Below are 13,474 nucleotides of genomic sequence, written 5' to 3'. Positions count from 1 at the left end.
ATACCTGGACAATGAAGACGGGCTTCCTTGATGAGATGAGATCTACTCACCATGTTGAAAGCATTAGAAAAGTCAATGAGCATCATTGACATTTTGTCTGAGTGACCTTTCATCTCAAGTAAGTAGTTTACAGCATGTAAAATACTCTCCCCCCAAGAAGGCACACCAACTCCGAATTGATAATCTCCCAAATACGAAGTCATGTCCTTTCGAACAGAGAAAACAACCACTTTAGAGACCAATCTTCGCCAAACCGTGCCAACAACAATGAGCCTAATACCACCTCCAGGTTCAAGTAGCGGAGTTAGGGGTGCACTGGAAATGAACTCACCTAAATCTCCGGGATATTTTCCAGCCAACCAAAGATTGACAACCCCTATGATTGAAGCAAGTAAATTATCCGCGACTGCAGCTGCAGCCCACTCATCACATCAACCAAATGATGTGCACGAAGTCCATCCCGGCCACACGATGTCCCTTTTGGGAAGCTCTTGATAGCACCCTACACAGCCAGAGAGTCCACTGTTACCGAGTCAGCCAAAATATCATCACTTGGCACAACAGGAAGGGGCGCATGTGGGTGTTTATCCAGCAAATCTTGTTGCGTAGACTCATTGCATGGAGCCACCCCAGATGAAGAAAGTACCCTGATTGCGGCAGCAAAGTGACCATAACTAATCTTCTTCTGGTAAGCCAACAGATTGGCAGCTCCCTGCTTCTTCGAATCTAACTTCTTAACCCCAGTACGCACAGGTCGCTGAAGTAATTTGTTCGCCAAAATAAAACACCCATTCGGTTTTTTCCAAACTGAAAGTGCATTAACGATAGCCGCGACTTGTAACCTCTTCTGGTTCCCTGATTTTTCTTCTGATGAGCTTCTCGGTTTGAACAGGGTCAGCGTACAAATGGGAAGGAGGATAAGTTGCAGCCAAGATGAAAGGTTGTTTGGGCTAACAATGAATCTATCGAGACAGACTTTCAATTCTCTTGAGAATGCGAGCCTGCATTTATGCGGAATGCTAGTAACAGTTGTAAACTGTCTTTGAAATATGGAATTGAGTAGGTCAGTCGAAAGAACCCCTACAGCATTAGCAACATTGTATGTAGAAACATCACAGACAACATTATTGTTAGAACCCAGGTTTTTAGTACTAACCTCAGCTGGTTTTGGCAAACCGTGTAGGAGAAAAGCAGCATCTGATCCTGGTCCAGCAATGACTTCACTATGCACAGTACCTTCCCGTCCCTTGCAAGGCATCCTACAATCATGCAATTGCATGCAACTGCAACACATCCACATTCGAAGATGACTAAGATCTTTCTCCCATGCACGATAAATGTGCAAGTTATTAGCGATCATCTCTCTGCAAAATGCTTTGTCGTCTTCAGAATACAAGTGCCTGTCGATTAAATGTTTCATGAAAGATCCTTTGGTGTAACCTCTGCCGTTTACACCATCACGACAGCCATGAAAAGACTTGAGAGGGCAATGGCAGAATCCATCATCTGGAGAAACTAAGTCTGTGGATGAGGAAGAAGAAGGAGTTGCAGGAAGCTGAGGGTGGGAAGATGCCCTAGTGATTCTATCCATGGCAACCACAGATAAACCCTAAAAGGAGCGACTGAAACCCTAAAAGAAAACCCAAAAACAGCGACCAGAGGAAAGGGGAAAAAGCTAAAAAAACAACAACCCAAAACTAAGAAACCGTGATAGAGAAATCAAAAACAAATCAAAAACGCAGGGAAATCTCGACGAACTCATGGTGTATACGGCGATTGAAACTGGATTTCAATCTCCAGGAAAAGTCACCGGTAGAAAATTTACATCTCATTATGTATATGTAATACAAAAGTGATAAAACGAGCAAAGTTCTACTTTGCTCATCCTAGCAAAATCAAGAATTCCAGTCAAAGATCAAACTCTTCTGAAAATCCAACATATTGCTCAAACGCACACCAGAAAATACCGAAACTCTCAGGACCGAGACACGGATATTATGGTGACACGGGCATTCTCCCTTGACCGACCAAGTCCGGACCTAAGGCTTGCAATGATCCGGTCCCACACATTATTATGATTTTGACCTAATTTGCTCAATTGCTCATATTGGGTCCAAACTCTTTCCAACCAACTTGGAATTTGCTAAAACCACAATCATCTGGTCCCACGACCACCAAGGGACGGTCTCATGCCCTCTTGGTCGGTCCCTCACTTTTCCATAATTAGGTTTTATCACCTAATGCTCAATCGAGCACTATTTCAATAAATGATGAAACCGACATTTAATCATCATTCTTTCACCAACTGGCCAACTAAGGACCCTGGTGCACGCTCGCTCGAGCACTTGGGCGCCACATGGACGTCCATCACTTGTGGTCGGTCCCTCCATCGCTCATGAATTATTTTCAGCAATTCATCAATTGACGAACAATTAATCAAAAATTAGGGTTTCGAATAAATGCTCTACAAATCATCATTCTGAGCAAGATTCAAACACTAATAAATTTATGTTGATTCAGCAATCAACATCTGGATTAATCATATAATATTTGGTGGTCTACCTGTAGATGGTGGATTTTCGACAAGGCTAAATTCGTAAACTCATAATTATACGAAGCTCTGATTCAGCAATCAGACGCGAGTATCGAGACACGGGTCTCTCATCGAATTCTCAACGGAGAGTACCTTCTCTCAGAGTACATGTGGATATGTAGTCTCACGACTGGACAACGGAATATCTCATGAATACTGAATACTTTCAGTGATTATTTCTATATAGCATCACGTGATGGACGGCTCCTAGACAGCTTTCTCTGCTAGTATATCGTGATAACGTCTTCAGGAACAAACAACGAGTTTACCCTGACTATATAAAGGATATGACTTACCGACAAGCTCATATCGGGATAATTAATGCTCCTAGACAGCTTGCTCTGCTAGTATAGAGCCACAAAGTTAATTATTCCTAATTACAATTGCTCTTATTCCATGGTCGAATCCACGACTGGTCCCATGGAATAGCAATAATAATTGTTCTGATTCTATGATCGAATCCACGACTTGATCTCATAGAATAGCAATAACTATATTATCTCATTACTCCGATTTCATGATCGAATCCACAACTGGTCTCATAAATGGTAATAGATAAACCTTAATTAATCCGATTCTATGGTCGAATCTACGATCCCATGGAATGGTAATGCTCACTTTATTATTCTGAATTCGTAGTCGAATCCTCAGTTGATCCTATGAATTAATAATAAACATCTTATTACTCAGTTTTGTGAATTATTCTCCACGGAATTCCACAATTAGTAATAAATAATCAACAACCCGGCGTCTGAGCTACCTCTAAATAAGCCCTGATTCAAATGGTGAAGGTGTATTCAACGATGATACACTAACAGTCACCGCACGAACGAGTATTTCAAAAATACAACGAAACGATGAACCTATGTAAAATAGAGAAGAAAATAATAAATAATTAAAAATATTGAACAGGGTGCTGGGAGCACGTACACACGACCGACCGACCGTGTCGTGGTCAATCCCACGCCAGTTTTATATTTTTAATGCATTTTTTTATTTTCCATGATTTGATGAAAATTCTCTTATTTTATCAAATCTCCTTCGTCTTGAGGAAACTCTTCGGTTTCATGGTACTTCCATAAATCCATAAAAAATAATATAAATTAAGGAAAGGAGTGTGGGGCGTGACCATTGGCCAACCGGCCATGCCTTGGTCCCAACCGGCCCCACACCCACGGTTCCTTACTATTTTATTATTATTATTATTATTATTATTATTATTATTATTTCTCTAATTTCATGAAAAAACTCCTTGATTTCATGGTATTTTGCACAAATCATCAAATAATAATAAAATAAAATAAATTATGAAAACTTGTGGGACCGGGCCTTGGCCGGCTGCCCATGCCCTAGCCGGTCCCACACGCCCCTTTGTTTTATTATTTTATTATTAGTTTTCCTTGAATTCATCAAATTCCTTGATTTCATGGTATTTCTCTCAAATAAGGAAAAATTCCCTCAAATCATCAAAATACCTAAAAATATTATAAAATTAGGGAAACTCGTGGGATCGGGCCCTAGCCGGCCGACCATGCCTTCCACGGTCCCACACGCCCTTGTTTTATTATTTTAATATTTTTTGCTTCCTTGAACTCATGAAAACTCCTTTAATTCATGGAAACTCCCAAAATTCATCAAATTTCTCAAAATTCATGAATTTTTCATAAAATCATCAAAATATTATAAAATTAAGAAAAAGGCACCACAGGACCATAGTCACGACCGGCCGACCATGCCTTGACCACGGTGGTCCCACGCCTCCTCATTACTTATTTTATAATTATTTTTCATCATCTCATGGTGTTTTCCTCAGTTTCGTCGAAACCCTAATTTGGCATATTTTCTCGAATGGATGCTCAATTGCACGCCAGAAAATATCAAAATTCTCAGGACTGAGACGCGGACGCCTTGGGGACACGAGCACGCTATCTTGACCGACCACGATTGGCTCTTTGGCTCACGGAAGCCGGTCCCATCAATTTTCACAGTTTTGACCTAGTTTGCACAATTGCTCGTATTAGGTCCAAAACTCTCCCAAACACTTTGGATTTTCATGAAGTGATCGTCAGGCGGTCACGGGACAACCCAGGGCCGGTTTCATGACTCCATGGTCGGTCCCTTGCCTCGTCATAATTAATTAGGTTTTCTCACCTAAGCCTCAGACAAGCATTTTCGAATAAATGATTAAACCAGCATTTAATCATTCTTTCACCAACAAATCGTCAACTCTTCAGGAGTTCTTCATATTTGCTCACGTGAGCATATGGAAACTACATGGTTGATCTACGGTCCCATGTAATCGCTCACTTCTTCGTCCCATGGTTGAAATTCTGACGAACCATGAATTGATCATCAATTGATCAAATTAGGGTTTCTGAATCCAAGGATCATCATTCCAGATTCTAACCTTAATAATTTTATGACGACCTCATGGTCGTTAATTTTATTAATTATGCTCGGTTCAACGACCAATATTCTAATTAATATTTTTGGTACGCTGCCAATAATCCATCAGACGAGCAACACATGCTCAGACGATCAAATATTCAACAATTCATCACATGAGCAACACTTGCTCAGATGATAAATATTTGTTCAAACCAAGGAATATTGGTTCAACAATCAATATTCAACAATTCACCGAATGAGCAATACTTGCTCACTTCATCGTAAGAACTATACCTCTGTCTCATGACATGTTCAATTCACGAGTTTCAGAACATCATGTTCAACTCAACGACTACATGGACTCATCGTCCCATCAAACCACGAAGTCATCAATTGAATAACAAACCACGAGATGTCAATCGTGTCACTTGGGGGGATATCACTCAGTTTGGTCTGGCGGTCTACGGCACGTGTGTTCAAACACACGATGGAATGTGAGCAAGTCGTGAAATCAGTTTAAGGAATTCACGAGGTAGTGGGTGGAAAATCGACCAAGTCTCCACACGTTGAGAAACTGGTTTCAAACACGATCTCCACTTCCCCAATCCTTGATACCATCAACTGTCACACTTTATGGAATCATGGTGTCTAAAATTCCAACAATATAAATAAGTCTCTGAATCATGATTGAATCATCATCATCAGTATCATCAATCTCACGTCTCTTCGACAACACAAGATCATCAACTCATCAATTGAGAAACTACTCTCAATTGAGCAATTTCAATCACTCAGAGCTTATCGTATTTGGAATTCACACACCCACAATCTTTGATTACCATTTATTCCACACATTTCTCAGCTTCCCTCCTACAGATCAACCCATCCTCTCTTGTGACCGAATTTACTCTGGAACGGTCATTGTCTTGATTTAGGCCGGATTACTACAGATTGATCTCTCGAATCTAAAGCACCCCCTTTGCAGCGGTGCATCTGTGTGTGGTTTAACATTTCGCTCGGTTCGAGGAGTCTCCTCCGTACGGTCGTCTCCTCAATCCCTTAAAAACCAGCAAATCGTTTTTCCCCATCTACATATTGGCGACCACAGTGGGAGATCATTCTCTCGGTTACAATCTCACAATCCCACAAGATGGTTGGTCTTAGGACTAATTCAACTTATTTAGATCAGAATATTTCAAACGGAAACATTCCTCATGTTACACTTGGCGGCATGGAGGGAAGAGGGACCCCGACTTTGGCAGAGTTGGCTTAAATCCTAGAGTTCCATACCAGGAACATGGACCTGATGAAGGAGACGATAAACCACATCCTCGACTTCCTCATCATATTGACATCCGAGTTAGGGAGTATCTCCGCTCCAGAAGCCTCAACACCGAGGACTGAGACGTCATCTGACCCTCAAATCAACATCTTCACCACATACGAGAAGCCGGTGGAACAAGAGGTCACACATTTGATTGAAAATCTATGCGAACTCCTGCACTTCTCCAGGGATCAGCACACAGACACATTTTCATCACTTAACCAGATATCATCCAGCGTACAAATAACGCCACCAACACCATCAGTTGAAGAAGCCTCCCTAGTGCCTGGACATTCGATCGAAAACATCTCTTTTGGAGAAGAAGATCGCATGACGGATGAAGGACACAACCGAGCATTGTATGTCACTGGTTTCATCAAAGGCACCGAATTAAGAAGAGCTCTTGTTGACACCGGTGCTTCCACCAACATTGTCACTATGAAGACTCTTAGGGTGGCCAGATTCCCACAAGGTAAAATCGTTCGCTATCCCATCCTAATGACAGGATTTGAAGGAAGTCAAATCCATACATATGGATATGCATACATAGATTTCAGGATGGGGACGATTCGATCGAAAGCAAAGTTTCATGTGATCGAGAAAGAACCTGACTACCACATATTACTGGGACGCCCATGGCTCCATGATAACAAGGTGGTTCCTTCAACATACCATCAATGCATGAAGGCCCTGCTTGACAACAAGATCGTTCGCATTCCGGCTTCATCATCTCCTTATGCTCCCGTCTATGATACTGAGTTCCTTGAATCTCAAAAAGGCGTCCCGGAACCTCCAAGCAGGATTCGCAGTACCCCACTTCCAAGCTGGAAGACTATCGAGAAGGATGATAACGACCCGTCGTCCTCAGCTGCTAAAATGATCAAGTCACCTACTACACCGACTAAATGCCATAATGATCAAGTCTCAACTCCAGGGACAAACTTCACGACCGATCGAGACGTAGAAGGGAGAGTCATTTATCGCCGACGGAAAGATTAGCAATTAATCGGGGAGAACGATGAAAAGTTTCCCCACCATGAAGAATCGTGTCAGAGTGATCTATCACTTGAAGAAGAAATCCAATATTCCCCACGACAACTACAGGATGACACTGACTCTACCACTGACGATCTCGAAACAATCAACATTGGGACTGAAGATGATCCAAGGCCAATCCTGATCAGTTCAGCGCTATCACCAGAGGAGCGGACCGAGCTGGTAAAATTATTGAAAGAATATCAAGATGTCTTCGCCTAGACATACGAAGAAATGTCGGGTCTAGATTACAAACTCGTCACCCATCACCTACACATCGTCCCTGGTTCCAGAGCTGTCAAACAACCGCCCAGGCAATTTAGACACGAAGTCCAGAAACTGTTGGCAGCAGGGTTCATCAAGCCTATTATTCATCCAACGTGGCTAGCAAATGTGGTACCTGTTAAGAAGAAAAATGGTCAAATCAGATGTTGTGTAGACTTCAGGAACTTGAATAAATGTTGTCCAGTGGTCACGGTATGTTCTCATTCATGGATGGCTATAGTGGGTACAACCAGATCAAGATGTATGAACATGACGCCAACAAGACTGCGTTCCGTACTCCCATTGAGAATTTTCACTACATTGTGATGCCCTTTGGATTAAAGAATGTTGGTGCCACCTATCAACGAGCCATGACTTCCATATTCCACGACATGATGCACAAGCAAGTAGAAGACTATGTTGATGATGTGGTGGTAAAATCAAAGACTCGAGCATCTCATCTCGAAGTTCTAAGGCAGGTGTTTGAAAGGTGCAGAGAATACAAATTAAAAATGAATCCTCTAAAGTGCGCATTCGGAGTTTCTTCCGGAAAATTCTTAGGATTCCTGGTCACGGCTGAAGGGATCAAAGTCGACCCAGACAAGGAAAAAGCTATTACCACCATGCCTCCTCCACGTACCGTGAAGGAACTACAGAGCTTTATGGGCAAGGTAAATTACATTCGACGCTTCATTCATGGATTATCTCAACTCATTGCTTAGTTCACTCTGCTGAAGAAAGGAGCAAGCTTCACCTGGACAGCTGTTCAACAAGAAGCTTTCCATAAAATACAACAGATATTATTGTCACGGCCGTCATGAGGTCTCCAGTGCAGGGACGACCTCTGATTCTTTACACAGCCTCCAGTGACGTCGCCATCGGGCACTCCTCGCTCAGGAAGACGACGAAGGCGTCGAACGACCGATTTACTACTTCAGCCGCACAATGAGATGCTCAACTCCGATACCCAAAGGCCGAAAGGGCATGCCTGGCATTGGTACATGCAATCCAGAAGTTCAGACATTACTTACTATCTAACGGTCGTACTCATCTCCAAAGCTGATCCCATAAAGTTCTTGCTATCAAAGCCAGCCTTGATAGGAAGACCAGCGAAGTGGCTACTCCAGATGTCAGAATTTGACATAGCTTGCACGCCACTAAAGCCATCAAAGGTCAAGCGGTCGCAGACTTGCTCGCGGATTTTCCAGGGAAGACACAACAACACTACATGAAGAAGTGCCCGGAGAATTCCCAGACATCTTGGTCATCAAGGAAAAACATGGTTCTATACTTTGATGGATCTGCCACCCCTAGTAGTGACACCGGAGGAGCGGGCATAGTGCTGGTGTCTCCATCTGGTGAAGTTTTCTCACATTCGTTCAAGTTGGATTTCCACTGCACCAACAACTCAGCGGAATATGAAGCCTTCCTATTAGGATTATCCTTGGCCAAGCAAGCAGGAGCAACACACCTCGAGATAAGGGGAGATTCAAAATTATTGGTCAACCAGATGAATGGAACGTATTCTCAAAGAAATCACACTTGCTCCATTCAGAACCGAAGCTCAGCGACTGTTGACCTATTTTGCTGACGCAACGATCGTCCATACTGGACGGACTAACAATAGGCATGCTGATTCCTAGAAACTCTCGCCTCCAAGCTGCAATTCGAAGGAGCACAGAAAACGATCACTGTACAGAGGCTACATATCTTCGACTTGGCTCACTCAGATCGAAGACATTCCAGCGAACGATTGGCGAGCACCCATCATTCATGAATTGCAGCTCTATTCAGAAGGCCAAGTCAGCCTCAAGGAATTGAAGAACTACTTCTTGCTTCATGGAGGGCTATACTATCGAAACCCTGATGGATCTCTATCACGATGTCTTGGGAGCGACGAAGCGGAAGAACACTCAAGCGCATACATGAGGAAGTCTGTGGGCAAACGTTAGTGGTAACACTTTACAGAAAGCTTCAAAGAATGGGGTACTACTGGCCATCCATGGAGACTCAGTCAAGAGCTTTACAAGGATCTTGTCCTGATTGCCAAACACCTCCTCATCACTTGGAGGTTTTGACGGTCCACCACACTGGGGACTGGAGGGAGCCTTACATCAAATACCTCCGGGACAACGAACTACCACTGGAAAAGAAGCAAGCAGTCAAACTCATTCAGAAAGCTAAGAGATTCGTCTATCTCGATGGGATCTTATACCGCAAAGCTTTGGTGGAAATTTACTGAGGTGCTTAGCCGAACATGAAATCCCTACAATCCTGAAGGAAGTACATGATGGAGAACATCAAGGAAAGGAAACTATTTCTTCAAATTCATGAGAAATATTATTGGCCAACCATGGAAGATGATGCATCCGCACACGTTCAGAGGTGTCACCAATGCCAAACCCATGGTAATCTCATCCACACTCCTTGTCTCCCGTTGAATTCTGTGAATAGTCTGTGGCCTTTCTACAGCTGGGGACTAGATATCATTGGGAAGATCAATCCAGCATCTTCAAAAAACATGAATACATCATCACTGCGACAAGTACTTCACCAAGTGGGTCGAAGCTATTCCTCTTCGAAGCACCACTGGAGTTACGATTGCCGCCTTCATCAAAGAGCACATAATATGCAGATTCGGAGTTCCTAAGCATATCATCACAGATAACGGAACTCCTTTTGCCAATCAAGATGTTGAGAAGCTCTCAATAAATATGGGATCAAACAAATCTTCTCCACGCCTTACTATCCACAAGGAAATGGTCAAGCAGAAAGTACCAACAAGACTTTGGTCAGGATTATCAGTCGGACGATTCATGACAATCCTCGATCATGGCATGAGCAATTACCCATGGCTCTATGGGCTTACAGAATGCACCAAGGAGCTCGATCGTACTTCGCCATATTCCCTTGTCTATGGAGCCGACGCCATACTTCCAGCAGAAATCAAAGTTCCCTCAGCCAGGATTGCAGCATCCAGTGGTGTACAATGGGATGAGGCCGAAATCTCCAGATCAAGAATCGTGAGCTAGATATGCTGGAATCAAGGAGAACCAAGGTGGAAAAATATGTGGAAGCTTACAAACAGAGGATCTCCAGAGCCTACAACAAAATGGTAAGACCTCGAACATTTCAAGTAGGAGATTTGGTATTAAAGACGGCAAAGCACATTCAACAAGACATGTCCGCTCCTAAGTTCTCTCCTAAATGGGAAGGGCCATATGTTGTTATCAAAGCAGTGTCTAGGGATACTACAAAATTTTAGCAATCAATGAGGAAAGGAAGGAAACATCATCAATGGAAAATGGCTCAAAGCTTATTATTCCTGATCCATGAAACAAACTACCTCTTCATCATTTCAAGCATTTTCAAAAATGTAATTTCATTCCTCCAAAGAGCATGCGAATGCTCCTTTGTTCATTAAACATTTCATAAATGAGCAAAATTCGTTCATACCATGATCAACTGTTTCACCTAACTAGAAACTCAGATTTACTCAAAAAACACAACCACAAATGCTCACTCAGAGCAAACCATCCAGCAACGGATAATCCCTGTAAGAAGCCTCGTCAAGCTTCTTCTGAAAAATCTTGGTCTTTGCCTTCAAGTCTTCGACGCTTTCTCAACCCTTGCTGACTCCAGAGCCAGTATCCTCTCCTCATCCAGTAAAGCTGCATTCATGGAAATTGCATCAGCAGCCTCTGCGCCTTATGAACCTTGATTATCTCAAGACGACGACGGAAGCTTACATTGAATCGCAATATCTCACAATTCGAGATCATTTCATCCCATTGGTGCAGTTCATGGTTTTTGACGTCTCGCAAGCATCTGATTCATTTCCTCGATGATCGGCAATAGCCCGCTACCGTGGTTAAAAGGGTTGGAAGAAAACCTTTCCACACTTCTGTGGTAGCAATGTGACCATACTTCTTCCAGATCTTGGTATACAGAGACGCATGACATTTGGGAACCACGAATCCGACCATTTCATTGTCTGGGAAGGTATTAATCAATGGGGCTTCGAATAAAAGTCCAGCGGTTGGGTATTCACGAGCATGGACACCGTCTCCGGTCTCCACGGATCCTACAGAATCTTCACATGCCTGGTTACTGCTTTCCTCAACCTCAACCACGGTCACGGACTTTCCACTCTTTCTTGTCTAGCATCGACAACGACACGGACATCCGCCTACGATGAAACGAAGGAGTGTTAATCCCGGGACTCAGTACAATCTCAAGAGTCATAGGTTTACTTACAGACGATCCATTCAGCACGAGCCGATCCATACCGGGCAGGAGCTCTAACAGTCCGCTTAGGCATTGCATTATGAGGAGTAGCATTCTTCTTACAGTCCTACGAAAATCATTCTCTTGTGATCAACAATCTCGATTGAACAAGTACAAGAAAGGGGAAGAAGAAGAAGAAGTGTACAACTTACTGAGATAGACGTTGCTATTTCACGCTTCGACCGAAGATCATCTTGAGAAGAAATGTTATTGCTCGACATGACGGCAAGAGGGTAGGATCAAAACCTCTCTGCACGATGAAACTGACTCAGGAATGGAAGAAATATTTGCGTGGATCATAGATTTGGAGTCTTAAATATATATATATATCAGGCGATACTCATATAGTCAACTCAGTTACGAGTTTCACTGGAACCCTAGGCTTCAAAGATCGATACCGAAGACGCGGAGGAAAATAACACACTGGGGACTGAACATCACGGGTCAAAGGATAGGCCACGCGGCCTTGTACACGTCATGAATTCTCGGCCGTGTGTTACTTCTCATGAAAATCGACAAGTCATGATGAATTTGGATATATGGACATCGGTCCATGTCATGGATTAGAAGAAATCGGCGTTAACAAAATGTTCATCATTCAGAAGAAAAGTCTAATTGAAGTAAAGTCGTTTAAACAGTCAAAATAAAGATATCCACTATGAAGACTAAAGGGAATGCTCTAACGTCTAAAGAAGATGGAAGTAAAACTACTCGTCGGACTCATCCGAATTGTCAGCTTCATCATCACTGTCCTTATCGGAATCATCTTCTTCAGAGTCACTGTCAGAATCATTGGGGATGTCCGGTGGACGGAAGATAACATCATCATCTGAATCCGAGCTATCTTCTGCTGCAGCTTCAGCTTCAATTTTCTTCATCGTCCTCTGATGCTCTCTTTCATATCGATCAGGATTAATGTAACGCTCGGATGGTTCTCATGTGATCTCTCCTTCAGAAGCATCATCATTAGAATCAGAAGGCACCTCATCCAAGAATTGACGCTTCTCCTCAACCCTCTATCTCTTACGCCGGGTGCGATCTTTTTCACGTTGACGGGCATCCTCCTTTTTGTCTTCAGCTCTTTTCTTTTTGAGTTCAGCAAAAGAGACTCTTCGCTCACCCAAAGGAACATTAGGCTTTGACCCTTCCTGGGTAACCCTAGATTTTGATTTCTCTACAGGAGCGTCGGAATCCTCATCAGAAGAGACAGAGGAAGAAGAGGAATACCAGTAATCGTAATTGCTGTTATTGTTGGTCGACATTTTCTAGAACCGGAAGATCAAAGATTACTACCATGTAAACAAACCAACATCAGCAAAAAATGGTAACTCTTAACTCTTACCTTTTATACTTCCACTAACAATAGTGATAGTAATGCTAGAGTTAACACCTCAAAATCGTTCGTCTCTTCGAAAACTGCAAAAAACGAACGAAACTTTATTAATTTCGAAACTGATTTTTCATAAAATCACGGACACAATTTTCATAATGTGAACATTCACACAACTGACCTATGAAGTTCATACAATAAAATATTTCATCATAAATATATTGTCTATCTTCGAAGGTTCCTCAAAACCCAC

The 13,474-nt window shown here is 42.6% G+C and overlaps 1 pseudogene; it reads left to right on the top strand.

Moving 5' to 3' along the window:
• Window positions 1-1,760: 1,760 nt before the first annotated feature.
• Window positions 1,761-13,474, top strand: part of LOC113296289 — a 91,104-nt pseudogene continuing 79,390 nt past the window's right edge.

Source organism: Papaver somniferum, chromosome 7 (assembly GCF_003573695.1).
Source record: "Papaver somniferum cultivar HN1 chromosome 7, ASM357369v1, whole genome shotgun sequence".
NCBI lineage: Eukaryota > Viridiplantae > Streptophyta > Magnoliopsida > Ranunculales > Papaveraceae > Papaver > Papaver somniferum.
This window is presented reverse-complemented; position numbering and strand designations above follow the sequence as displayed.